This window comes from Macaca mulatta, chromosome 7, assembly GCF_049350105.2.
Source record: "Macaca mulatta isolate MMU2019108-1 chromosome 7, T2T-MMU8v2.0, whole genome shotgun sequence".
Lineage (NCBI taxonomy): Eukaryota > Metazoa > Chordata > Mammalia > Primates > Cercopithecidae > Macaca > Macaca mulatta.
Window position 1 is genome coordinate 13,921,605 of NC_133412.1, and position 25,745 is coordinate 13,947,349.

The window sequence follows — 25,745 nt, forward strand, 5'->3', positions numbered from 1 at the left end:
TGATAAATATTTGTTGAAATACTGAATAAGTGAACTAACCATCTATTTGGAGAGGCTTCTAAATGTGTAGCTGTTTAATATACATTGGTGAGTTTAATGAAATGAAGAGAGACTGAGAAGGAAACTTATACAAAATTATCATGCGTTGGTTGAGTGAGTCTAGGTATACCTGCATCTCTATGGAAATGGAATGTCCATACCTCATAAAATCAGCTGCTTTAAAAATTTTCTTAGTATTGTCATTATATTGAAAGAGAATAGGAGAAAGAACGTTTGTGTTTTGGGAATCAAATACTTTATTCCTAAAGTTGGCAAATAGTTTACTAAACGGAATTAATTGTGTCTTGAACTGAAAACATCAGCAAGGCATTTGCCTTTTATCAAATGAATATCTAGTTGTTTTTTTGGTGGTATCCCTAGCCCTACACTCTGTTACTCACCAATGGTGTTTGTGAAATGAAGTTCATAATTATTAGAGATAACTCTTAACGGAATAACATATAGTAGGAGTTTAAAATGGCTTACATTTATTGAATAAGTGAAGTGAATCAAGACAACTTTTAGCCATGGTACATTATTCAGAGTTATATAGCAGCTTCATTTATGATTGTTGAGTTCACTTGGATAGAGTGCTGTTCCCATGATAGAAAATGTAGTTTTCCCCAGGTGTCTGTTTTCTCGTTCTTCTAGTGTGATAGAATCCTCCAGTTTTGACCAGAACATGACTTCTAAGAACAGAGGCGTCCTTGTGTCGCTCACGGCCATGGGACTGAATTCTGGCTGTTGCAGAGTAAGCATAAGTTTTATGTGGCAGCTTCGTTTTATGTGGAGCCTTCCTTAAGAGACAGCCCTTGTCTCTCTTCTTCAAGATCCTTTCGCAGTCTTGCTGTCTGGAATGCACATGCCACAGTCTTAACCGTGGGCTGATAGAATGGTGAGCTGACAGGAGCCTGGGTCCCAAGGACTTCCTGGAGCAAAATTGCTATGGTGGAGGAGACAAATCTTACTGGGAAAGACAAACATTTCTGTACTGTATAGTCCATAGTTAATTTGGGATTGTATTTTCTCTCCCTTGTAACCGATCCTCACCCCATCTATGTAGAGATAGACAGGCTGAGTTTTATCAGATTGGATTTCTAGGAAATAAGATCAGAGTGAGGCTGCATGAAACCAAGTTTCTCACCATATTCAGAGCCGTTTTAAAGTGTGTGCCTTACTGATTGCTGGTGAGTCATGTAACCTTTCAGTAAGCTTGGCATGTTATGCTACTGAGTGTCTTTCCTTCCCTGGTTCTGGATTTGGTCTGACTATGTCAGGACTTGTACGTGGCTTTTACAGATTTCCTGCAATGACTGGTCTGCATTATCTTCCTGGATGCTGTAAAGATAGAGGGTTGGGTTAGGGAGAGGTCACTGATTATATAATCAACAGGTCACAGAGCTCTTTTTAAGCATCGTTATTTTTAGTCTGGACACGAACATCTTTTCCCTGAGAAAAAGTTTCCATCAATCTCACTATTTGTTGATATCTCTTTAAAAGGTAACAGCTGGTTGCTTGAATTTTGTGATATTGTATCCATTTTATCAAAATGAAAGCAGAGGCCAAAACATACTAGGTTTTTGTTCTGTATTTGATATAGCTAAAATTTCTAAGACTTAAAAATCAATTAGTAGCACACATTCTCTTATTCTTCTTGCGAAGCTTAAAGTCACTAATTATTAGGCACCACAGTGTTTGGAAGCAAAACATCTCCTTTAGTAATGGCATCTCTGTTACGTGTTCACATGTTGTCTCAATGCACGTTCATTTGCCGTGTCTGTGAGTTGCAGTGTTTTTATATTTCCCCTTAAAATGGATGTGTGTGTTTGGTACGCGGGTGTTAGGAAATGAGAGGAGGAGGGTCATTCTTCATTAAGTCATCTCTTGAAAGGCTAATATGTGCAAGTCACTATGCTAACTATTGATGATATAAAGTTAAAAAGATACAAAGATTGAAAAAAAAAGGGATTCCCTGTCTTAAATAACTCAGTTTTGGAGAGGCGGCTGCAACGCCGAGCAGAGGAGGCAGGAACCGGAGTGCGAGCAGTAGCTGGGTGGGCACCATGGCTGGGATCACCACCATCGAGGCGGTAAAGCGCCAGATCCAGGTTCAGCAGCAGGCAGATGATGCAGAGGAGCGAGCTGAGCGCCTCCGGTGAGAAGTTGAGGGAGAAAGGCGGGCCCGGGAACAGGCTGAGGCTGAGGTGGTCTCCTTGAACAGTAGGATCCAGCTAGTTGAAGAGGAGCTGGACCATGTTCAGGAGCGCCTGGCCGCTGCCCTGCAAAAGCTGGAAGAAGCAGAAAAAGCTGCTGATGAGAGTGAGAGGGGTATGAAGGTTATTGAAAACCAGGCCTTAAAAGATGAAGAAAAGATGGAACTCCAGGAAATCCAACTCAAAGAAGCTAAGCACATGGCAGAAGAGGCAGGTAGGAAGTACGAAGAGGCGGCCCGTAAGTTGGTGATCATTGAAGGAGACTTGGAACGCACAGAGGAATGAGCTGAGCTGGCGGAGTCCTGTTGCCGAGAGATGGATGAGCAGATCAGACTGATGGTCTAGAACCTGCAGTGTCTGAGTGCCGCTGAAGAAAAGTACTCTCAAAAAGAAGACAAATATGAGGAAGAGATCAAGATTCTTGCTGATAAACTCAAGAAGAGACCTGTATTAAGTTTGCTGAGAGATCGGTAGCCAAGCTATGATATGATTGATGACTTGGAAGATAAACTGAAAATGTACCAGAGGAGCACCTCTGTAGACAAAGGATGTTGGACCAGACTCTGCTTGACCTGATTGAGATGTAGAACGCCCCAGTCCCACCCTGCTGCTGCTCCTCCCTCTGACCCTGACTCCACCTGAGGCCAGCCTGCCCGAAGCTGCCCTTTAACTGAGGGCTGATCTTTAACTGGACAGCTGCTTTCTCCTTCCACCATCCCCTCCTCCCCTGCGTCTTTTTCGCCAAACTGTCTCTGCCTCTTCCCGGAGATTCCAGCTGGGCTAGAGGCTGAGCACCTTTGGAAGCAACATTTAAGGGAATGTGAGCACAATGCATAATGTCTTTAAAACGCATGTTGTGATATACACATTCTGTCATTACCTTTTTTGTGGTTTTGTAGCAACCATTTATAAAACATTCCAAATAATTCCACAGCCCTGAAGCAGCAATCGAATCCCTTCCTCACTTTGGGAAGGTGACTTCTCACCTTAATGCATATTCTCCTCTCCATAGAGGAGAGGAAAAGGTATAGGCCTGCCTTACTGAGAGCCAGACAGAGCCCAGAGAGACTCCCCTGTGGGAAACCTCATTGCTCTCTACAAAGTACTAGCCAAACCAGAAAGGTGATTCCGGGAGGAGTTGGCCAAACAGCAACAACAAAAAATGTGCTGTTCAGGTTTTCGGCGTTAAGATATCTTTGCATGTTATTTCTATTTTTTTATTTTTTTTCATTAGAAGTCACCAAATTAAGATGGTAATACCTCTGAGACAACATTTTTGTCCTATCTCTACCCGCTCCCAACTGCTTACAGAATGGATCATGTCCCCCTTATGTCGAGGTGACCATTTAAATGCTTTCCTGCCTTGTCGAAAGAAAGAAGAGTGTGTTTGCCACTGATTTAGCCATGTGAAACTCATCTCATTACCCTTTTCTGGGTTCGAAGCTGTTGTCTCTATCTCCAGAAGTGCCATCTCATTGTGCTTTGTATCAGTCAGTGCTGCAGAAATCTTGAATAGCTTGTGTACAATACTTTTTCAATTTTATATTATTGTGAAACTTTGCTTCTTTGGGTTTGTGGCACCCTGGCCACCCCATCTGGCTGTGACAGCCTCTGCAGTCTGTGGACTGGCAGCTTGCGGATCTTTTTGTTTTTTTAAAGTTTCTTTCCCTACCCAGTCCCCATTTCCCGATAAGGTTTCTAGGAGGTCTGTTAGGTGTACATCCTGCAGCTTATTGGCTTAAAATGTACTCTCCTTTGATGTGGTCTCTTTGGGGCTGATTGGGAGAAAGAGAAATCAGTAGTGCAACTGTGTTTGATACTGAATATTGGCAAGTGTCTTTCTGAAATAAAGAACCAGTCCCTCCAAAAATGAAAAATAATAATAATAAAAAGAACTCAGTTTAATGGAAAAGCAAATGAGGAAAAGAATACTTCAATTAAAATTCGTCTGCACAATGAAGTGTGGTCCAAAAAATAATGACAGTTCAACATGAGACTTATTTATGGGCTCATTAAATCCAGAAGTCTGAAGGGTTTCATGAACTCCTAGCCCAAAGCAATTCTACTGAGAGTCCCTGAAACAGCAGTGTGAGTCCCCACAACAGCCGGTGAACGATTTGCCTACCTACATTTGTGAATGCTGAAAATTTAGTCTTTTAAAAACACAGTGCTTCTCAATTTCTTCTTTTGTGTTTTGGTTTGAAGCTACATGTTGTTGTTTCCTTTGGTTTTCTTCTTGGGGCATTATGTAATTGTCAGAATTCTGGTACCGTTCAGGTTCGATGTAGTCATTTTGGAAATTCCCAGGTATCCTCCTTCATATTTTTATTCTAAAAGCAATTCTGAAGAACATTTGCCTTCACAGTGTTTCAATTCAGTCTAACATTGGACCAGTGGGAGAATATAACAAGAGCATTGATGGGGGAAAATGGATGTGTGTGCAGAAAAACGTAAGCAGCATGATGTAGCCTCTTCTTCTCATTATCTGGAATTCATGTCTAATCTCTTAACCACCAGGCTGAGGCACATCATACACATGGTGGACAGGTGAACTGGGGGAGTTAGGTCTCAGGGATTTGGAAGTGCCACATTAAGTTTGTAGAGGCTCTATCCTTTAAGAACTGGATGCTTCTGTGCATGTTTTGTTAATTTTTTTCTAAGCCTACATTTTTCTTTTCTTTTCTTTTCTTTTTTGAGACAGAGTTTCGCTCTTGCTGCCCAGGCTGGAGTGCAATGGCGCAATCTCAGCTCACTGCAACCTCTGCCTCCCGAGTTCAAGCAATTCCCCTGCCTCAGCCTCCCAAGTAGCTGGGATTACAAGCATGAGCCACCACGCCTGGCTAATTTTGTATTTTTAGTAGAGACGGAGTTTCTCCATGTTGGCCAGGCTGGTCTCGAACTCCTCACCTCAGGTGATCCACCCACCTCGGCCTCCCAAAGTGCTGGGATAAGCCTACATTTTCTAGTCTACCTAGAGTGATATCAGCCTTGTGCAAATTCCAGTATTGTTCCAAGAATATAATGCAAGGCGGGGCACCGTGGCTCACACCTATAATCCTAGCACTTTGGGAGGCCGAGGTGGGCGGATCACAAGGTCAGGGGTTTGAGACCAGTCTGACCAATATGGTGAAACCCCATCTCTACTAAAAATACAAAAATTAGCCGGCTGTGGTGGCGCATGCCTGTAATCCCAGTGATTCAGGAGGCTGAGGCAGGAGAATTGCTTGAACCTGGGAGGCAGAGGTTGCAGTGAGCCAAGATCGTGCTACTGCACTCCAGCTTGGGTGACAGAGCAAGACTTTGTCTCAAAAAAAAAAAAAAAAAAAAAAAAAAAGATATAATGCAAATGAATTTATTAAAGTATTACACCTTTTAATATTTCAGAACGAAGACTTATTTAAAACATTTATTCTGTTGGGGCACAGGCCTGGAGCCAGTTAGAGTTGCAGCGGTGGGAACAGTTGGGCTGAACAGAGGACGACATGTTGCTTTTCGTGGAGCAGGTAGCATCTGAAGGAGCTGGTTTAAGTCCTAATGCCAAACTATGACAAGAAATTGCTCCTGGGAGTGCTGATGCCACCCCAGTAACTCATGGAACTGAAAACTCTTGACATGAAACAGCAGCCGCCTCGGGTGCTCATCCTGAGGTTAACGCAGAGCTCTCAGAAGATATATGTAAAGAACATGAAGTAATGTGTTCTTCGTCTTGTGAAACCACAAGAAATACTACAGGCATTGAAGAATCAACCGATGGGATGATTTTAGGACCGGAAGATCTGAGTTACCAAATATGTGATGTTTCCGGAGAAAACAATCCAGCAATTTCTACAGAAGACCGAAAAGAATGTCTAAAGAAACAATTAGCATTCTGTTTTTCACAAGAAAATTTGTCAAAGGATCTTTACTTGATATCTCAAATGGATAGTGATCAGTTCATCCCAATTTGGACAGTTGTTAACCTGGAAGAAATAAAAAAGTCGACTACAGACCCTGATGTAATTATTGAAGTGTTAAGATCTTCTCCCATGGTACAAGTTGATGAGAAGGGTGAGAAAGTGAGACCAAGTCATAAGCGTTGTATTGTGATTCTTAGAGGGATTCCTGAAACAACACCAATAGAGGAAGTGAAAGCTTTGTTCAAATTGAAAACTGCTCCAAAGTGATAAGCTGTGAATTTGCATACAGTGGCAGCTGGTATATCACTTCCCAGTCAGACACAGATGCACAACAGGCTTTTAAATCCTTAAGAAGTTAAAACATTTCAGGGCGAGCCAATTATGGCAAGGATAAAAGCCACCAACGTTTTTTGCTAAGAATGGTCACTGATGAATGGATTCTAGTAGCTATAGCCAGCCCATTCAAACTCAAGCACAGTATGCCTCCCCAGACTTTAGGCAGCCTGTATATAATCCTCACCAACAGTACTCGGTCTATAGCATTGTTCCTCAGTTTTGGTCTCCAAATCCTACACCTTACTTTGAAACACCACTGGCGCCCTTTCCCAATGGTAGTTTTGTGAATGGCTTTAATTCACCAGGATCTTATAAAACAAATGCTGCTGCTATGAATATGGGTCGACCATTCCAAAAAATATCTTGCGAAGCCTCATTTTAGGTCATCCAGTGGTTCAGAACACTCAACAGAGGACTCTGTGTCATTGGGAGATGGACAATTGAAGATCTAGTTCAAGAAATTTTTCACCTGAACAGCATAACCCTACAGTAATTGGGGATTAGGAGCAAACTTAACTTCAAAAGGAGACTTCCACTTTGCAGATGGAACAGAATGGGGACTATGGTAGAGGCAGAACTCTTTTCAGAGGTCGAAGACGATGACAAGATGACAGGATCTCAAGACCTCATCCTTCAACAGTTGAATCAAAGGCTCCAACACCAAAGTTTGACTTACTAGCTTCAAATTTTCCACCTTTACCTGGAAGTTCATCAAGCATCCCAGGTAAACTCATTTCGGAGAATAGGATGTCTGATGTTGTTAAAGGCATCTACAAAGAAAAGGATAATGAAGAATTGAGAGTTGGTTGCCCAGTGCCTGCAGATGAGCAGACAGAATGCACTTCTGCCCAGCAACTCAGTATGAGTACCAGTTCTTCATGTGCAGCTGAGCTTACTGCATTAAGCACAACTCAGCAAAAAAAGGATCTAATAGAGGATTCCTCTGTTCAGAAGGATTGTCCCAACCAGACGACTATACCAGTTTCTCCTCCAAGTACTACAAAGCCATTGAGGGCAAGTACTGCTTCACCATGCAATAGTAACATAAATGCAGCTACAGCTGTGGCTCTACAGGAACCCCGAAAGTTAGGTTATGCTGAAGTTTGCCAGAAGCCCCCTAAAGAGCCATCTTCAGTTCTTGTGTAGCCACTATGGGAACTTCGCTCCAATGTAGTGTCTCCCACCAAAAATGAAGACAGTGAAGCTCCTGAGAAGTCCCTTGAGAAACCACATGAGAAGTTAGAAGCAAGGGCTAGTAAGGATTATTCTGGCTTCTGAGGCAATACCATTCCCAGGGGAGCAGATGGAAAAATCAGGGAACAGAGATGCCAGTTTAGTCATAGGGCTATACCTCAGGGAGTGACACGACGTAATGGCAAAGAGCAATATGTGCCACCCAGATCACCAAAGTAAAAAACAACAAAACTATTCAAAAACTTCTTTCTCTTCCCGTTAAACTTGAGCTGTGGCTACACTGAACAGTTTTGGAGGGGAGAGGGTAGCCAGAAAGGAAACAGGAGAAAGTACGTCCTTAAATCATTGTGGATTTTGGAGTTGTGAGTGATAGGATCCCAAAATTCATCTCTAATGTTATTTTTAAATACTGGATGATTTCTATCTGTCTATCTGTCTGTCTATCCATTCATTCATCCACACATATAAAGTATATTTTTTCTATTTTTGTTTTTGGTTTTAATTTGCAGAGATTTGCTGCCAGGAATCAATTTTGATGGTTCAGTTTTAGCTTGGAGGAAAAAAAATACATTATACATCCTTCAGTATAGGAGATGAGGGAGTGAGAGAAAATATTTTTTGAAGAAGCATTTCTGTAAAATTAGAAATTACTTTTTAAAATCTATTTAAAGTTTGGCTTGGAGAATGCCATCTCTGACTATATGATCTTACATTGCAAAGCAGATTAGTGGCTGGGGAGCCTGTTGTGGGTGTGAGTGTGTACAAGAGCGATTGAAACAAAATCTGTTGTCATGTTAGTAAACTGACTTGAAAACTGAATGTAAAACTTGAGTAGATTTTTTTTTTCTAGTTTGAAATTTAGTCTGTCTTTTTGACCTTACTAATATTTCATTCAACAAGTTGTAACACTGTTATTTTACTTGAAGATGTGACTACTAATCAGTTTGATGCTCAAGGAAAGAATGGGGGCTCTTCAAAAAATTGAAAATTTCATCTTGAATGTCAGCACGTAGGTGAAATATATTTCAGAGGCTTAAACTTCCCTGTGATTCCCCCTGCTAAAATGGGAAACCAATTTTTTTCTTACTCCATATGTTACTCTCTGTTGACTGCCCACCCCCAAAAGCAAAATAACCAACTACTTACTGAATTGTATGTTTGTCATTGCTTTGACCAGTGTAGTCAAGTCATATAAATTGTTCTAAATTTCAGAATTGAACGTTGAAGTATTTACTCTTCTCTTCACACATTTAGAATTTTAGATCCCAAGATGGTAGGGCAGACTGACCCTACAGTAATTTATTTGTTGTGTTAAAGATGAAACATTGTAACTGACTCTGAAGTGTTAAATAGTGTAGAAGTAAAATATGATTATTATTATTATAAAGGCTTAATTTTGGGGGGGACTTATTTCTGTTTACAGTGTATTTATCACCTTTCTTCCCTCCTCTTCTCCCCCCACACCCAAAAAGTACAGTCTGGAATTCACTGAAACAGAACCAGCAAGTCATGAGATTTTTTAGTAAAATTGAGAAAGATGGTTGAAGAAAATTAATGCATAATTTCTCAGTGAAAAAGTTGTAGCTGTCATATACTAAATACACAAGTTTACATGCTGTTATTTAGAAAATGGCTAAAATATTAAAAGCCATATTGCGTTAATCTGCTTTAGGTCATACCATGTTCAGAGTTCTGTGTAAGGTGGGTTTTATTTTTCTTTTAAGGGATAGTTTGTAATAGTAAGAACTGTCCCGTATATTAGATCACATGTATACAAATCGAAACTGTAAATTGTGAACACTGGAAAGCACCATTGTGACATAGATTAAACATCTTAGTAATATATTAAAGTGAATGTAAATGGTGGTTAAAATTACATTACTGTGAAGTTTACCTTCCAACTCTAAGTTAAGCTTTGGAGATACGTATTAGCGATGAACTGTTAAGAGCTTTGAAAACGCTGCACATGTCTGTACAAGCCAGAATTACTATTTCTTTGACTTATTATTAGCGTGGCAGTTGCTTTTGATTTGGTTGTTTTATGACATGGTATACTACATTTACTCAGTTTGAAACTATTCATTTCTACACACTATTTTTTAAAAAAATCACCTACTAGGTGAAACATACAATAAAATTACCTGCGCTGAAATCTGGGGGAAGTTTAGGTCCTTTAAAAAAATGTATTAATCATTGACTACATCTATGATAAAAGTACTTATTTTGGTTTACTAAGATAATGCAGTTGGTGGAAATGATAAACATTTTAAGTGGTAACATCCTTTGAATGCATTGAATTTCAGAGAATAAACATTTTATAAAAATAAAAAAAAATTATTCTGTTGGCCTCACTTTTAGATGGACAAATTCCTTGGTGCTAGCCATTCAAAATTGTGTGAAGGGCAGTATCTGACATAATTACAATATTTAGGGAAAGCTTTTGTTGTTTGACCTGACAACAAGTTCAGGTGTTTTTTTTCCCCCCTCCAAGGGCTTTTAATAGAATTGCTTTGGTCTAAGAATTCATGATAGACTAAATGAAATCCTTCAGTCTGCTGGATTTAGTGAGACCATAAATTAGCCTCATGGTGCGTGTTCTTTCTTTTCCCTGTTTCAGTTGACACAATTCATTGAAATGATGACTACCTATAAGTGGTTAGAATTTTCTGTGTGGAAATCTTGAAGAGAAAAACTTTTCAAAGTAAAGTGTTTGTTTCTTTCATCATGGTGTCATCTGCTTTTGATCTTTTCCATTGTGCTTATGCTTAAAACTAGATTTCAATATATGTTCCCTAATGGTAAAAGTTTATATGCAAAATAGGTTTTCTGGCATTTTTTACTGTCACATATAGAGTGAAGCTCGTGGTGACCCAGTTTTTCTCATGGGGCTTGAGGAAGGGGTGCGGACAGTTGGACCTGCCTGTAGACCTCCCTCTCTGCTCTTTAACTGACACAGAAGTGGTAGGAAGGAAACCCAAGCAGGTGTCTCATTGGCATGCCAGTGTGGAGTAGAGAGAGGCAGTGTTCATAGCAGCTGGGGGACCTCTGTCATGGGGAGCAGGGCCCAGCAGCTCAGGTTGGCCTTGGGGACAGGTTCCTGGCATGAGCAAATTCTTGAGTAACTTTAATTCTAGCTAGATTTCTAAAGACAAGATCTTCATACACAGAAAAGCTGGGAAGCAGACTGTGTTTCACCTCAGGGGCCTGTGGTTATAGACTTATGGAAACATGAGGAGCCAGGGTAACAGCAAATGGGACTTATCCATGGGTGCTACTTTGGCCAGTGCTACTCACATTCTTCCCACCGGAGGTTAGGGCTGGTCTGGAAGTCATGGGCAGACCCCGGGGTGAGGTCAAGTAGCTCTAGCCGGAACCAGGCAGAGCCGGGCCTCCTAGTAAGGGGCAGGGAGCACTTCCCCAAGTGGGTCCTGTCTTGAATCATGTTGGTGCTTGTATCAGGGGAGGCAGCCTTTCCAGCTTCCTCTGGTCTGGGGAGGCCATTTTGATGGGGAGAAGAGAATTGAAGCTTCTTATATGAAATTCAGCCATTTCTAAGTGTTGAGACACACAATTGCATGGAGCTGCCATGTGCAGGGCGCACATTCAAATTTCGGGAGAATCTAATATAATCTAATGCAATATAAGCTGTGGTTCTATAAAATTTTGCATTTGTTTTTAGGGCTTTTGCAGCTATTGGGGGCTTTCACAGGATGTGAATTTTGTGTTTTTTGGTTGGGTTGTGTTATTTTGGGAACATACATGAAACTCAGTCACATTTTTAGGATATTGTATATGTGCCAAGGGAAATGTATGTTTTTCCGCCTGAATTTTTTTTTTTTTTTTGAGATGGAGTCTTGCTCTGTCGCCCAGGCTGGAGTGCAGTGGCGCAATCTCGGCTCACTGCAAGCTCCGCCTCCCGGGTTCACGCCATTCTCCTGCCTCAGCCTCCCGAGTAGCCGGGACTACAGGCGCCCGCCACCACGCCCGGCTAATATTTGTATTTTTAGTAGAGACGGGGTTTCACCGTGTTAGCCAGGATGGTCTCGATCTCCTGACCTGGTGATCCGCCTGCCTTGGCCTCCCAGAGTGCTGGGATTACAGGCATGTGCCACTGCGCCTGGCCTTCTGCCTGAATTTTTATTTCTTATATAAATAACATTAAAACCAGGAAAAAAAAGGATGAAGAAATCGCCCATAAACGTAATTCCATACTTTTTTTTTTTTTTTAACAATTGTGCCTTCTCTTTTAGATCTTGAGCATATTCTCACTTGAGACTGTAATTATAAACATACTATCAATAAAACTTTATATATTTTTTACTTGATATTTATTTACAGCCAGTAGTTGCATGTTAACTTTATCCAGTGATGAACTTGTATCTGCCAAGTTGAACTTCAGTAGTGAATGGTGGATTTTAGGGTGAAAATGGCTTTCTGTGCAGGCTCCATTCTTTTGGCAAGTGTTGCAATGGGGGTAACCAGTTGTTGAATGCCACGAGGCAGACAGCTCAGTACCCTGGACAGGGTCCTGGAAGTTGCTGTAGGGCTTGAGGGCGGCCCTCCTATGGGGTGGTTGGAACGTTGTTATTTGTTATAAGGCCTCTGAACTCGACTTTCTGGTCCTGTGGTAAGTTCCACAAGCTGTCTAAAACCTTTAGTAACTTTCATTTTTTGTTGAAACTAAATTGAGTAGATTAAGTTGTTTGCAACTAAGCATCTTGTGAAACATTGGCATACTGGTTCTTGAAAGTAATTTGTTTTATCATTGGGAGGCAGTGATTAAGAACCTAGAGTCTAAGGCCAAACTGCCGATATTCACATCCTGACTGTGTTAATTTGGAGAAGATACTTCACTTTTCTCCCTTAGTGTCTTAAGAAAACACTACTATTATTATAGTGATGATAATTAAATGAAACAGTACCTGCTAGCTAATAAGTGTTCCCCCAGTGTTACCATCTTCATTATTATGATCATCATGACAGTAGGTATTTATTGAGCACCTACTCTTTATTAGAGTTCAACAAAATGAGGAAAAGTTACAAATAGGATATTCTAGCAAAATTTAGTATATAACAAAGCCTAATTGTACTGTGCAGAGTCTTAATGACACCTCCATCTCTGCTCATCCTCTGGTTTCTCTTAAGACACATAGAGAAGTAGGCAAGGCATTTATAGCCATCTAAGATTGGATTTATTGCAATGAATAACATTAAGTGCTGAGAAGAACTGACAAAAGGATTTGATTGTCAATCAAGAATAAAAGGCTTGTGGTAAGATTTAAAATTTTGTGTTTAATAAGAGAAGAGCTTAATGCATTGTAAGGCGTTCCATTTGTTGTTTTAACATTGCCAGCATTTATTATTAAAGTGGGTGGTTGTAGAATAATTATAGTCCATATCATGATGATGATGTTGTTTTTAGAGAAGATTGAAAATCTATAGTTTTTTCAAACTAATAAAGTAAGGAAAACATGTCATCTACTGAGGCTTCAAATAGTTTGCTTGACCTCGTAAGAGTACTACTGAGATTATTTAGGGGAACTACATATTCAGGAAGGTACTTTTATGCAAATTTTTGCATTTCCTTGTGAAATTTTTAAAAGTATCAGCTTGGCAATTGGGGGTTGCGATGGGAGTAAGAAGCAGAAGACAGGGAAAAGGTATGAGATTATTAATACTATTATTTTAATATAACTGAGAATTTATTTGGGAAGAAAGTAGTAAAGATGGTAGTTATACCTACAATTTTTATAAATTATAAGAATTACAAAGTGAAAGTGGCCAATCATTAATACGGGTTTTATATGAGGTCTCTGTGACCTATTAAATTAAGAAAGATTAGTGGGGTAGGACATATTTTTGTGTAGAAAAAGAATAAGGAAATATTTAAATGGTTTTAAAAAGTATTCCAGGCTGGGCGCGGTGGCTCACGCCTGTAATCCCAGCACTTTGGAAGGCTGAGGTAGGTGAATCACAAGGTCAGGAGATCAAGACCATCCTAGCTAACACGGTGAAACCCTGTCTCTACTAAAAATACAAAAAAAAATTAGCCAGGTGTGGTGGCGGGCACCTGTAGTCCCAGCTACTTGGGAGGCTGAGGCCAGGAGAATGGTATGAACCCAGGAGGCAGAGCTTGCAGTGAACCCAGGAGGCACCACTGCACTCCAGCCCAGATAACAGAGTGAGAATCCATCTCAAAAAAAAAAAAAAAAAAAGTATTCTAAACTTTTTTACTCTGCGAAAAGGTTGGAAAGTAACTGTGCTTATTAGACATAGACTAGTAGCATTACGGTCACGGAATTAAATTTAACCTCTAGATGTTCATTCACTTATGATTGCATAGAGTTAATAGGATGTCTTAGGTATTCTAGCAGGATTTCATACATTGAAGAATTCTCTGATAAGCGAGATTCATTCATGGCATTTTCTGTATAAGCAAAACCAGAAAATATTTGAAATTTAGAAGGAAAAATTGGACACCTTAGAGTAAAATTAGATTGCTTCATAAAACCCAACATATATAGCTAACCTGATGCAGCCACAAACTTGGTTTTCTGTGGAAGTTTTCAGAACTTGCTTTTCAAGAAACAGTCACAGAGTTGAACTTGGGCGAGGCTGGCCTGGTCCTGAATCTTGAAGAATGAGTTAGCTAGGTGGGAATACTGTCTTAATCATCAACTCTCAGTGTGGCCTATTATGTGAGGATCCGCAGCGCCTTAGTGTGCTCAGGCTGCCACAGCAAAATACCATAGATTGGGTAGCTTAAACAACAGATACTTGTTTTCGTACAAGTTCTGGAGGCTGGAAGTTTGAGATTAGGGTACTACCATGAGCAGGATCTGGTGAGGGCCCTCTTCCTGGCTTACAGGCAGCCACCTACTTGCTGTGTCCTAACCTAGCCTTTCTCAGTATGTCCAAGGGGATCTCTTCTCTCTCTCTCTCTCTCTCTCTCTCTCTCTCTCTCTCTCTCTCTCTCTCTCGACAGAGACTTGCTGTGTTGCCCAGGCTGGAGTGCAGTGGCTATTCACAGGTCATAGGCATGATCTCTCTACTGAGCAGTAAGGAGGTTTTTACCTACTTCCTCTCTGACCTAGGCCGATTCATACCTCCCTAGGCAACCTAGTGGTCCCCCACTACCGGAAGGTCACCATATTGATGCCAAACTTAGTATGGACACCTGATCTGCATAGTATACTATATCCCAGAACTCTCGGATTCCAGCAATCCTCCCTCCTCAGCTTCCCTAGTAGCTGGGATTACAAGAATGAGCCACTGTGTCTGGCTCTTTCTCTTCTTTTAATGCCACTTATTCCATCACGAGGGCCCTACCTTCATGACCTCATCTAACCCTAATTACCTCTGAAATCCTCACACGGGGGGCTAGGGGTTCAACATACACATTTTGAGGGAATATAAACATTTAGTTTATAGTGCCCATTAATCCTTCAAGGTGATGAGAGGATCACTAGACAGGTGACCTATCTATGAGTTGACTCTTATTTCATTCTCTTGTTGAAATGTTGTCATTTTCTTGATTTTTGTATTTAATTACTGGATTATTTCATTACCTTTTATTTCAGATTTAAGCATTTTTATCATATTACAATATGTAAATTTATTCAAGATGAACCCTACCAAAAATAGTTTTTGTGTTCTTAGAGATTATATATTTTGTATTGGGTACATTTCTCTGTTATTGTCATCAGGATATATTTAAATATATATTAAAATTAAAATAGATATGTATGTTAAAATTGCATGTGTTAAATATTATGTGATACATATATTTTTAAATTTTTGTTTATTTATTTTAAGCCCCTGTTCACTTTATTCAAATCATTTTTTTTTCTCTGCAAAACTAGCTAGAACTGATGAGGAATTAGAGAAGGCCTTATATATTAATTTCTTAAGTAGATTCTTAAAATTCAAAGTAAGGATCTGTAAGAGAAGTACAGGCTGTGGACCTTGTTCCGCAAACAAAGCCACAAAGGGAGTCCTGCAAATTAGGGAGCATAGCAAATTCATTTCTTAAAAAAAAAAAAAAGTTCTTGAGGGGAAAAATATGAAATAACTAAGTTTCAAAAGCCAGACGAGTTCCACACTCATTGCTTTCCTCCCTAGGGTATCCAAAGATAGAGTTTCAAGGTATGTTTTCAATGATTCAGTTTTGCAAACATATGCAAATATATTCCTTATTAGCTGTCCTGTTTTGGCGACTAATAGCAAGCAATATGCTTGGATAAGGGGTCCAACTTCCACTTAAATGCAGTTTCTTCTCTTCTGGGCAGCAAAGCCATTTGCAGAGATCTGGAAGTCATGAGCTTCCTAAGTGGGAAGAGGTACTATTCTGTTTCACCTGAAAATGTCCTTTCAGATTGACTGGTGTTTTAGAGTCCCTTACTTGGTGTGTGTTACTGATGACGATGGGGGTCAGGGTTGCTATAGTGGAAGTGGGGGGTCGGCGTGGGTGTTTGCATAGGGGTCGTGGCTAAGCTGAGCCAGCATGGGACAATCTGGGCCATGTCTGGCACCATGTCCCCAGAGATGTGGTGAGTCCACTTGGAGAGCACTTCCAGGTTCACAGGCTTGACCTCGTCCGTGGACCACTGGATCGTAGACAGGGAGATGCCACCCCGCTTGCCAGTGAGGTCTTGATGGTGGAGGACAGCGTTGCTCCAGGTGACGCCGAGATGGTCCAGGATGAGTGAGTTTGAGGGAGCTCCTAGGCTGCAGCACCAGCTGCTTGTAGTACACGAGCAGGCACTTGTCCTTGCCCACCTCCATGCACTGGGCGTACATCACCTTTATGACCTTGTTCCACTTGGCGAGGCAGTTGCCATAGCTGCTGAGGTCGAAGCCTATGTAGTGACTTTGCAATAGTGACCTTGCATGTGATCAAGGAGTGCATGGAGACATGGCTGCCCTGAGCCATAAGCAGGAACTTGGAGTTGGAGAACAGGTGCAACAGGTAGACCAAGGATTCAAAGACTTGAGTCTGAAGTGGTCCTTGTTGCAGAGCACACGGGCTGGCTCCCTTTGCTTAGAGATCTTCACCTCCAGGATGAAGGCCTGCATGGCAATGTCCAGCACCTTGTCAGTCATGCCCACTTTGTCCAGCTGTAGTTTCTTGTGGCCAGACTTGGACCAGGCCTGGTGCATGGCCAGCACACAAGGGATGATGTGCATTTCCTTGCTGCAGTGTACCTCAAGGTGGGCATCCAGCCCATTGAGCATCAGCATGGTGCAGCTGCAGAGCATACTGCCCATGAAGATGAGTGGCATGGCCTTGCTGTAGTGGTACTCCATGTGGTCCATCAGATCCACAGAGTCCACTCGGGGCACCACCTGCCAGCACTGCCTGGCACATTAGTATCTGCTGCCCCAGCTGGACCACCATCACCAGGGCCAGAGCACAGCCAGCCCAACCTGGCAGGCCCAACCTGGGGACTCACTTCAGGGACTGTACCGACAGGTCAGTGGGTGGCCCACCGGGTTCACATCATGCAGAGACGCAGGGAGGTGGTCTGATGTGCCCAGCGACTCCTGGCTCAGCAGCTGCCCCTGATGGAGAAGAGGGAGGCTTGTAATTTTTTTTTTTTTTTGAAACCAGGTCAGCATGGGTTTATGGAACACTGGCTACGGTAAATGTGTGACATATTGTAAATATTTTTTTTTCCAATTTTAATTAAATTTATTATTGATTTATATGCAGTTAAATTCCCTCCTTTTCTCTACAGTTCTGCAAGTTTTGACAAACACATGGAGTTGTATAGCCACTACCACAGTCAAGATGTTGAACATATCTATCATCCCCTAAAAATTCTGTTAGCCCTTTTGTGGTCAGTTTGTCCTCCCTGCCCTGGTGCCTAAGAATCATGTATCTGCCTTCTGTTGCTCTATTTTTCCTTTTCCAGAATGCCATAGAAATGGAATCATGTGGTAGATAGCCTTTTGAGTTTGGCTTCTTTTGCTTAGTAGATCACATTTGTGATTTCTCCATGCTGTTGCTTGCATTGTTGCAGAGTAGTATTCCATTATATGGATGTATCACAGTTTGTTCATCCATTATTGAAGGTTGTTTGTGTTCTTTCCAATATAGATAAGGCTGCTATAAAAATTTGTGGGTAGGGCTTTGTGTGGTAAATTTCTAGAAGTGCCTCAGGATAGATCATCCCCATAATCTAACTCAAACCTAATTTAGGTAAGATTTGGGGGTTTGAGTTGATGCTTATTTAGATGACATTTTGAACCTGAGTTGATTCTGTAATGAGTTGGGACTTTGGGGGATGCTGGGATGGGGCAAATATATTTGGCATGTGGGTCAGATATGAATCTTTGAGGCCAGAGGGTGGATGGTGGTGGCCAAAAAATAAGTCCCTTAAAGATATTAGGTCCTGGGGGTCGGGAGCAAGATGGCCGAATAGGAACAGCTATAGCCTCCAGCTCCCACTGCCAGCGACAGAGAAGACGGGTGATTTCTGCATTTTCAACTGAGGTACCGGGTTCATCTCACTGGGGAGTGCCAGACAGTCGGTGCTGGTAGCTGATGCAGCCCGACCAGCTAGAGCTGAGGCAGGGCGAGGCATCGCCTCACCTGGGAAGCGCAAGGGGGAAGGGAATCCCTTTTCCTAGCCAAGGGAAACTGAGGCACACAACACCTGGAAAATTGGGTAACTCCCACCCTAATACTGCGCTTTACCAAGGGTCTTAGCAAACAGCACACCAGGAGATTATATCCCACACCTGGCCTGGAGGGTCCCACGCCCACAGAGCCTCCCTCATTGCTAGCACAGCAGTCTGAGATTTAACTGCAAGGCGGCAGCGAGGCTGGGGGAGGGGCGCCCGCCATTGCTGAGGCTTAAGTAGGTAAACAAAGCCTCTGGGAAGCTCGAACTAGGTGGAGCCCACAGCAGCTCAAGGAGGCCTGCCTGTCTCTGTAGACTCCACCTCTGGGTGGACTCTGACAGCTGTCTGACAGCTTTGAAGAGAGCAGTGGATCTCCCAGCATAGAGGTTGAGATCTGAGAACGGACAGACTGCCTGCTCAAGTGGGTCCCTGACCCCTGAGTAGCCTAACTGGGAGACATCCCCCACTAGGTGCAGACCGACACCTCACATCTCACACGGCGGGGTACACCCCTGAGACGAAGCTTCCAGAGCAAGAATCAGAAAGCAGCACTTGCTGTTCAGCAATATTCTATCTTCTTCAGCCTCTGCTGCTGATACCCAGGCCAACAGGGTCTGGAGTGGACCTCAAGCAATCTCCAACAGACCTACAGCTGAGGGTCCTGACTGTTAGAAGGAAAACTAACAAACAGAAAGGACATCCACCCCAAAACCCCATCAGTACGTCACCAGCATCAAAGACCAAAGACAGATAAAACCACAAAGATGGGGAAAAAGCAGTACAGAAAAGCTGGAAATTCAGAAAATCAGAGTGCATCTCCCCCTCCAAAGGAACACAGCTCATCGCCAGCAACAGATCAAAGCTGGACAGAGAATGACTGACGAGTTGAGAGGAGAAGGCTTCAGTCGATCAAACTTCTCAGAGCTAAAGGAGGAGCTACGTACCCAGATCAAAGAAACTAAAAATCTTGAAAAAAGAAAGGAAGACTGGATAACTGGAATAATCAATGCAGAGAAGGACATAAATGAACTGAGAGAGATAAAAACCATGACATGAGAAATACGTGACAAATGCACAAGCTTCAGTAACCGACTCGATCAACTGGAAGAAAGAGTATCAATGACTGAAGATCAAATGAATGAAATGAAGCGAGAAGAGAAGTCTAGAGAATAAAAAGGAAAAAGAAATGAACAAGACCTCCAAGAAATATGGAATTATGTGAAAAGACCAAATCTACGTCTGATTGATGTGCCTGAAAGTGAGGGAGAAAATGGAACCAAGTTGGAAAACACTCTTTAGGATATCATCCAGGAGAACTTCCCCAACCTAGTAAGGCAGGCCAACATTCAAATTCAGGAAATACAAAGAACACCACAAAGATACTCCTCGAGAAGAGCAACTCCAAGACACATAATTGTCAGATTCACCAAAGTTGAAATGAAGGAAAAAATGTTAAGGTCAGCCAGAGAGAAAGGTCGGGTTACCCACAAAGGGAAGCCCATCAGACTAACAGCAGATCTCTCGGCAGAAACTCTCCAAGCCAGAAGAGAGTGGGGGCCAATATTCAACATGCTTAAAGAAAAGAATTTTCAACCCAGAATTTCATATCCAGCCAAACTAAGTTTCATAAGTGAAGGAGAAATAAAATCCTTTACAGATAAGCAAATGCTTAGAGATTTTGTCACCACCAGGCCTGCCCTACAAGAGATCCTGAAGAAAGCACTAAATATGGAAAGGAACAACCAGTACCAGCCATTGCAAAAAACATGCCAAAATGTAAAGACCATGGATGCTAGGAAGAAACTGCATCAACTAACGAGCAAAATAACCAGCTAATATCACTATGACAGGATCAACTTCACACATAACAATATTAACCTTAAATGTAAATGGACTAAATGGTCCGATTAAAAGACACAGACTGGCAAATTGGATAAAGAGTCAAGACCCATCAGTTTGCTGTATTCAGGAGACCCATGTCACATGCAGAGACACACACAGGCTCAAAATAAAGGGATGGAGGAAGATGTACCAAGCAAATGGAGAACAAAAAAAAAGCAGGGGTTGCAGTTCTAGTCTCTGATAAAACAGACTTATGTTGTCTTAGTCCGTTTTTGCTGCGAGAAAGGAATACCGAAAGCTGGGTATGTTATAAATAAAAAAGTTTTACTTGGTTCACAGTTCTACAAGCTATACAAGAAGCAGGGTGCTGGCTTCTACTTCTGGTGAGGGTTTCAGGACGCTCTACTCATGGCAGAAGGCAAAGGGGAGCTGATATGTGGAGAGACCATTTGGTGAGAGAGGAGGAGGTGGAGGGGAGAGAGAGGAAAGAAGGGAGGTGCCAGGCTCTTTTTAACAACCAGCTCTTTAGAGAACGAACAGAGCGAGAACTCAGTAATATGAGGACTCACCCAGCCACTTATAAGAGATCTGCCTCCATGACTCATGCATCTCCCATTAGGCCCCACCTTCAACACTGGGAACCAACCTTCAGCATGAGATTTGGAGGAGGTCAAGCAAACCAAACTATAGCAGATGCCTACCAGAAATTTGCAAAAGAAAACTAGCATTTTGAAGGACTGAACAATGGTCCTATATCAGGCAAAATGACACATACCCTGGAAAAATAATCACTTTTAATGTTGTGAGGTCACACTTAAAATTTTGTATTTATAATGGAAAAAATGGAAGTCATAGAGGAAAAGAAGTTCATAATTTTGATCTTCTATTTTTTGAGAATGGCTTTATGGAGATATTTGTGTACCATAAATTTCACTCCTTAAAAATATATAATTCAGTGGTTTTTAGTATATTCACGAAGCTGTACAACCATCACCACTGCCTAATGTCAGAATATTTTCATCACCTCCAGAAGAAATCCTGTATTAATTATCAGTCACTCCCGATCTTACCCCCTCCTTGTCCCTGACAACTACTAATCTGCTTTCTACTTCTGTTGATTTTCCTATTCTAGACATTTCATACAAATAGAATCATACAAGATGTGGCCTTTGTGACTGGATGTTTCCATTCATATATTTTACAGATTTATCTGAGTCATACATATATCAGTACTTCATTTCTTCTTATTGCTGGATAATAGTCCATTGAATGGGTATATCACATTTTATTTATCCATTCATCAGCTCATGGACATTTGGGTTGTTTCTACTTTTTGGCTATTATGTATAATGTTGCTATGAACATTTGTGTATAGACTTTTGTTTAGAAACATGTTTTTGGTTCTCTTGGGTATATACCTATGAGAAGAATTACTGGGTCATATGACAACTGTGTTTTTTTATTTATCTATTTATGTATATTTATTATACATATTATTTGAGACAGGGTCTTGCTCTGTTGCCCAGGCTGGAGTGCAGTGGCACAGTTCTAGCTCACTGCAGCCCTGAACTCCTGGACTCAAGTGTTCTCCCCACCTCAGCCTCCCAAGTAGCTGGGACTACAGGCACGCACCACCACGCCCAGCTAGCTTTTTAAGGAACTTTTTGTAGAGATGGAGTCTAACTGTGTTGCCTAGACTGGTCTCGAACTCCTCAGCTCAAGTGATTCTCCTGCCTCGGCCTCCCAGAATGTTGTGATTACAGGTGTGAGCCACCATGCCTAACCATAACTCTGTATTTAATAAGTTGAGAAACAAACTGTTTTCCAAAGCGGCTACACCATTTTGCAGTCCCACCAGAAATATATGAGGGTTCCAATTTCTCTACATCTTTGCAGCCTCAAAACTGCAGTCTCTTGGACATTCCGCTCCCTAGTCTCCCACCCCTCTGAAGCACAGAGAGGAGCTTTCTCTGAAGTTCTCTCATCTGACTAAGGGATGTTCCTCCAGAAGGAATGTGATTGTCAGGAATACCTTCCCTGAAATCTACACTAACCAGAGAAGATTACTCATGTCACAGAAGAGGAGACTGACAGGTCTCCATGCCCAGGACACCAACAGGTCTCCATGCCCAGGATACCACACCCAGACAGACTTTACACCTGTTCTTCTGAGGGCTGCCACCTGAGAGACTTGATCTGCACAATAAGACGATCTTTGTTTATAGTACAGTTCCTCCCCTTGCCCTCCCATAGTTCAACCATCTGGCCTTTCTCTGCATCCCACACTTTGTGGGATCTCCCATACATATACATGTTATAAGTGTGTACACCTTTTCTTCTGCTAATCGATTGTCAGTTTATTTTACAGACTGTAATTATTGAATTTCCAGAGGGGAAGGAGAGGGTTCTCTCCTCTCTGCAGCATATAGGGCAAAAGAGAAGACTGAAGAGACCGCATTTAAAAAGATGACTGATAAACATTTCTTACAAATCTATTATTTATATAATGTGTTGAAGTTATTGTGATTATTTCAGAGAAAAATGGCCAGAAACCTGGTCTTGCAAGTGAAATTAAGTGTCACACAGGCCTCTTATTCTTTACCTGATTTATGTTATGACTTGTTCTAAAAAGTTAATACCTAAATTTAATTAGAAATAAAAGGAGTGTAGGTACTTAAGACTCTCATTAAATCAGAACATTTAGAAAAGGGTGGGACTTAGAGCAGAAAAGAATCTTAAAGATCAATTTATCCAACTCCTCAATTTTGTCCTTCTTTTCTTTTTGCCTCCCTAATTAATTTTTTTAATGAAATATAGCACAAATATAAAAGAACAGAGAATGATAAATGAACCCTTTGAATATACATCTGTTTATATTTGCTTCAGGTGCTTTTTACTTTTACAGAAGTGCTATTCCAATACTGTTCTACATTCTCTTTCCACTTCTGATTTTTAGTTTTTTAATAAAATATTGTAGGTATGGTTGAAAGTACTTCTCCTTGATTTCTTTCCTCTTCTCTGTTACCTGAGGTAACTATTATCTTGAGTTTAGTGCTTATCAGTCTCATATATTTCTTTTACCACATCCATATATATATTCACAAAAAAAGCGCATTATATTTTGCTGTTTGATACTTTATATAAATGGTGTTAAATGTGAATGTAATTCTATAATGTACTTTTTTGGGTAAACACTACATTTTTTGACATTTATCTATGCTGATACCTGGTAGTGTAAGTTCCCTGCTTGTTACTACTTTTCAGAATTTGTTAGCTATTCTTATGTATTCTTCTTGAATTTTAACATAAATTTATTATGTTCTACCCTAAGACTCTGTTGTGAATTTAGTAGCATTTTTATTAAAATTATAGATTAATATGTGGAGAACTGACAATTTTATTTATACTATCGTTCCACCCATGATACTTTTTTTTTGAGACAGAGTCTCACTTTGTCACCCAGACTGGATTGCAGTGGTGGGATCTTAGCTAACTGCAACCTCTGTCTCCCGGGATCAAGCAATTCTGCCGCCTCCGTCTCCCGAGTAGCTGGGACTACAGGCATGCGCCATCATGCCCAGCTTATTTTTTCTATTTTTTGCAGAGACCACTGTGTTACCCAGGCTGGTCTCGAACTCCAGGCCTCAAGTGATCTGCTTGCCTCAGCCTCCCAAAGTGCTGGGATTACAGGTGTGAGCCACCATGCCCAGTCCACCCATGATACTTTCTTTATAAAAATGTCACAATTCTGTGTTTAGTCAGAAACTCTTTTATGCTCTTCAGTAATGTTTTATAACTTTCTTCAAAAGCTTTGGCTGGGTATGGTGGCTCACGCCTCTAATCCCAGCACTTTGGGAGGCCGAGGCAGGCGGATTACAAGGTCAGGAGATTGAGACCATCTTGGCCAACATGGTGAAACCCCATCTCCACTAAAAATACAAAAAATTAGTCTGGTGTGGTGGTGCATGCCTGAAATCCCAGCTACTCGGGAGGCTGAGGCAGGAGAATCGCTTAAACCAGGGAGTCGGAGGTTGCAGTGAGTCTTGATCGCACCACTGCACCCCATCCTGGAGACACAGCAAGACTCCGTCTCAAAGAAAAAAAAAAGTTGTATATATTTTTAAAAACACATTTCTAAATACTTTATGGCTTTTGATTGTGAATGATAGATATTTTTCTATTCCATTCTCTCATTGGATAGTACTGATTTATAAGAATTCTTATTTTTTATATTAATCTTGTCTCCAGTTACTTTTCTGAGATACTAGTTTTATACCTTGTTTGTAGATCTTCTTGCTCGTTTTATGTAGAAAGCCTTCTCATCTGCAAATGAGGGTTTGTTTGTTTTATTCCTTCTTGATGCTCTTATTTCTTTTCCTATTTTCTTTTGTTTGGTAGGATACGTAATTTGCTAAGACCTCCTACAGTAAAACCAGTTCCTTTCCCCTTTTTTCCTAAAGTCCGGTTAATGATACAAAGTTCTCACAAATTTTGATACATACCATCATTGCTCAATTTTATGCATTTTTGTTTTCTCCATCATGACTTCCTCGTTTATCTGTAACATAGGAATGCATTTTTTAATTTATGACATTTTTTTGGAGGACTGTGTTTTTAATTTTGAATTCTAATTTAATTACTATTTGATTAGATGCAGTCTAGTCAAGCCTTGAGCAGAACTTTTGATGGCTCTATAGGGCTAGAGGACAAAGTTTAGAGATGAAGGCCTGCCAAAAGTGAGAGCTCTTATAAATATCCCAAGCTTTGGGGGTGGGGAGCCTCTAACAGACTATACCCTAGGAGTAACTATGAACTGAAATGGAAAGATCTCCCCGTGACAGTTTCACATTTGTCTGATAGGCACCAAAAATTAATACCTGAAATTGACTAAGGTGATCCTAGATTCCTGGTACTCCCAGTATCAAATCAGAATTCTCTCAGGAGAAAACGTCATTTCAGCCTTTAAATTTTTTATGAGATAGTTTTTCAAATGCAATTGACCTTTGAACAACATGGGTTTGAACTGCGTGGGTCCACTTATATGTGGATTTTTTTTCAACTAAACTTAGATTGAAAATACGGTATTTACAAGATGTAAAACTGCATATATAGAGGACCAACTTTTTGTATAAGTGAGTCCTGCAGGGCTGACTTTGGGACTTGAGTATACACAGATTTGGAGTATCCTTGGGAGTCCTAGAATCAATCCCCTGTGTGTACCAAAGAATGACTCTAGTACGACACATAATGAGAGATACTCAGTCACATAAGGACACATGACCACATGAGTGAGAGCCAGTGAAGGCTACAGTACTAGACTCAAAGGAGATCCAGTTATTGGAACTACCAAACAGAATTACTGGAATTAAACTTTGGGGAGTTATAAAAGAAATTGAAACATTCTGCAGGGAACTTATATGAAGAAGAATCAAATAGAAAATTTAGAACTGAAAAATACAGTAACCAATATTGGATGGATTTAACTCAGTGGGTCAATTTAACAGTAAGTTAGACATTACTGAAGAGAGGATTAGTGCACTGGAAGGTGGATCACAGGAAAATACCAGAATGTGGCATACAATAACAAAAGGGTGGAACA

At 41.0% G+C, this 25,745-nt stretch overlaps 1 protein-coding gene and 3 pseudogenes across 12 annotated transcripts in view; 3 read left to right on the forward strand and 1 right to left on the reverse strand.

Annotated features, from left to right (window-relative positions):
- CDIN1 (CDAN1 interacting nuclease 1) overlaps positions 1-25,745 on the forward strand; it is a 246,658-nt gene that overhangs the window by 30,781 nt on the left and 190,132 nt on the right. The gene's annotated exons all lie outside the window — the stretch shown is intronic.
- On the forward strand, positions 1,981-2,839 carry LOC144329715 (uncharacterized; annotated as a pseudogene).
- On the forward strand, positions 5,814-7,984 carry LOC106999130 (la-related protein 4 pseudogene; annotated as a pseudogene).
- Positions 15,510-17,093, reverse strand: LOC106999133 (protein-tyrosine sulfotransferase 2 pseudogene; annotated as a pseudogene).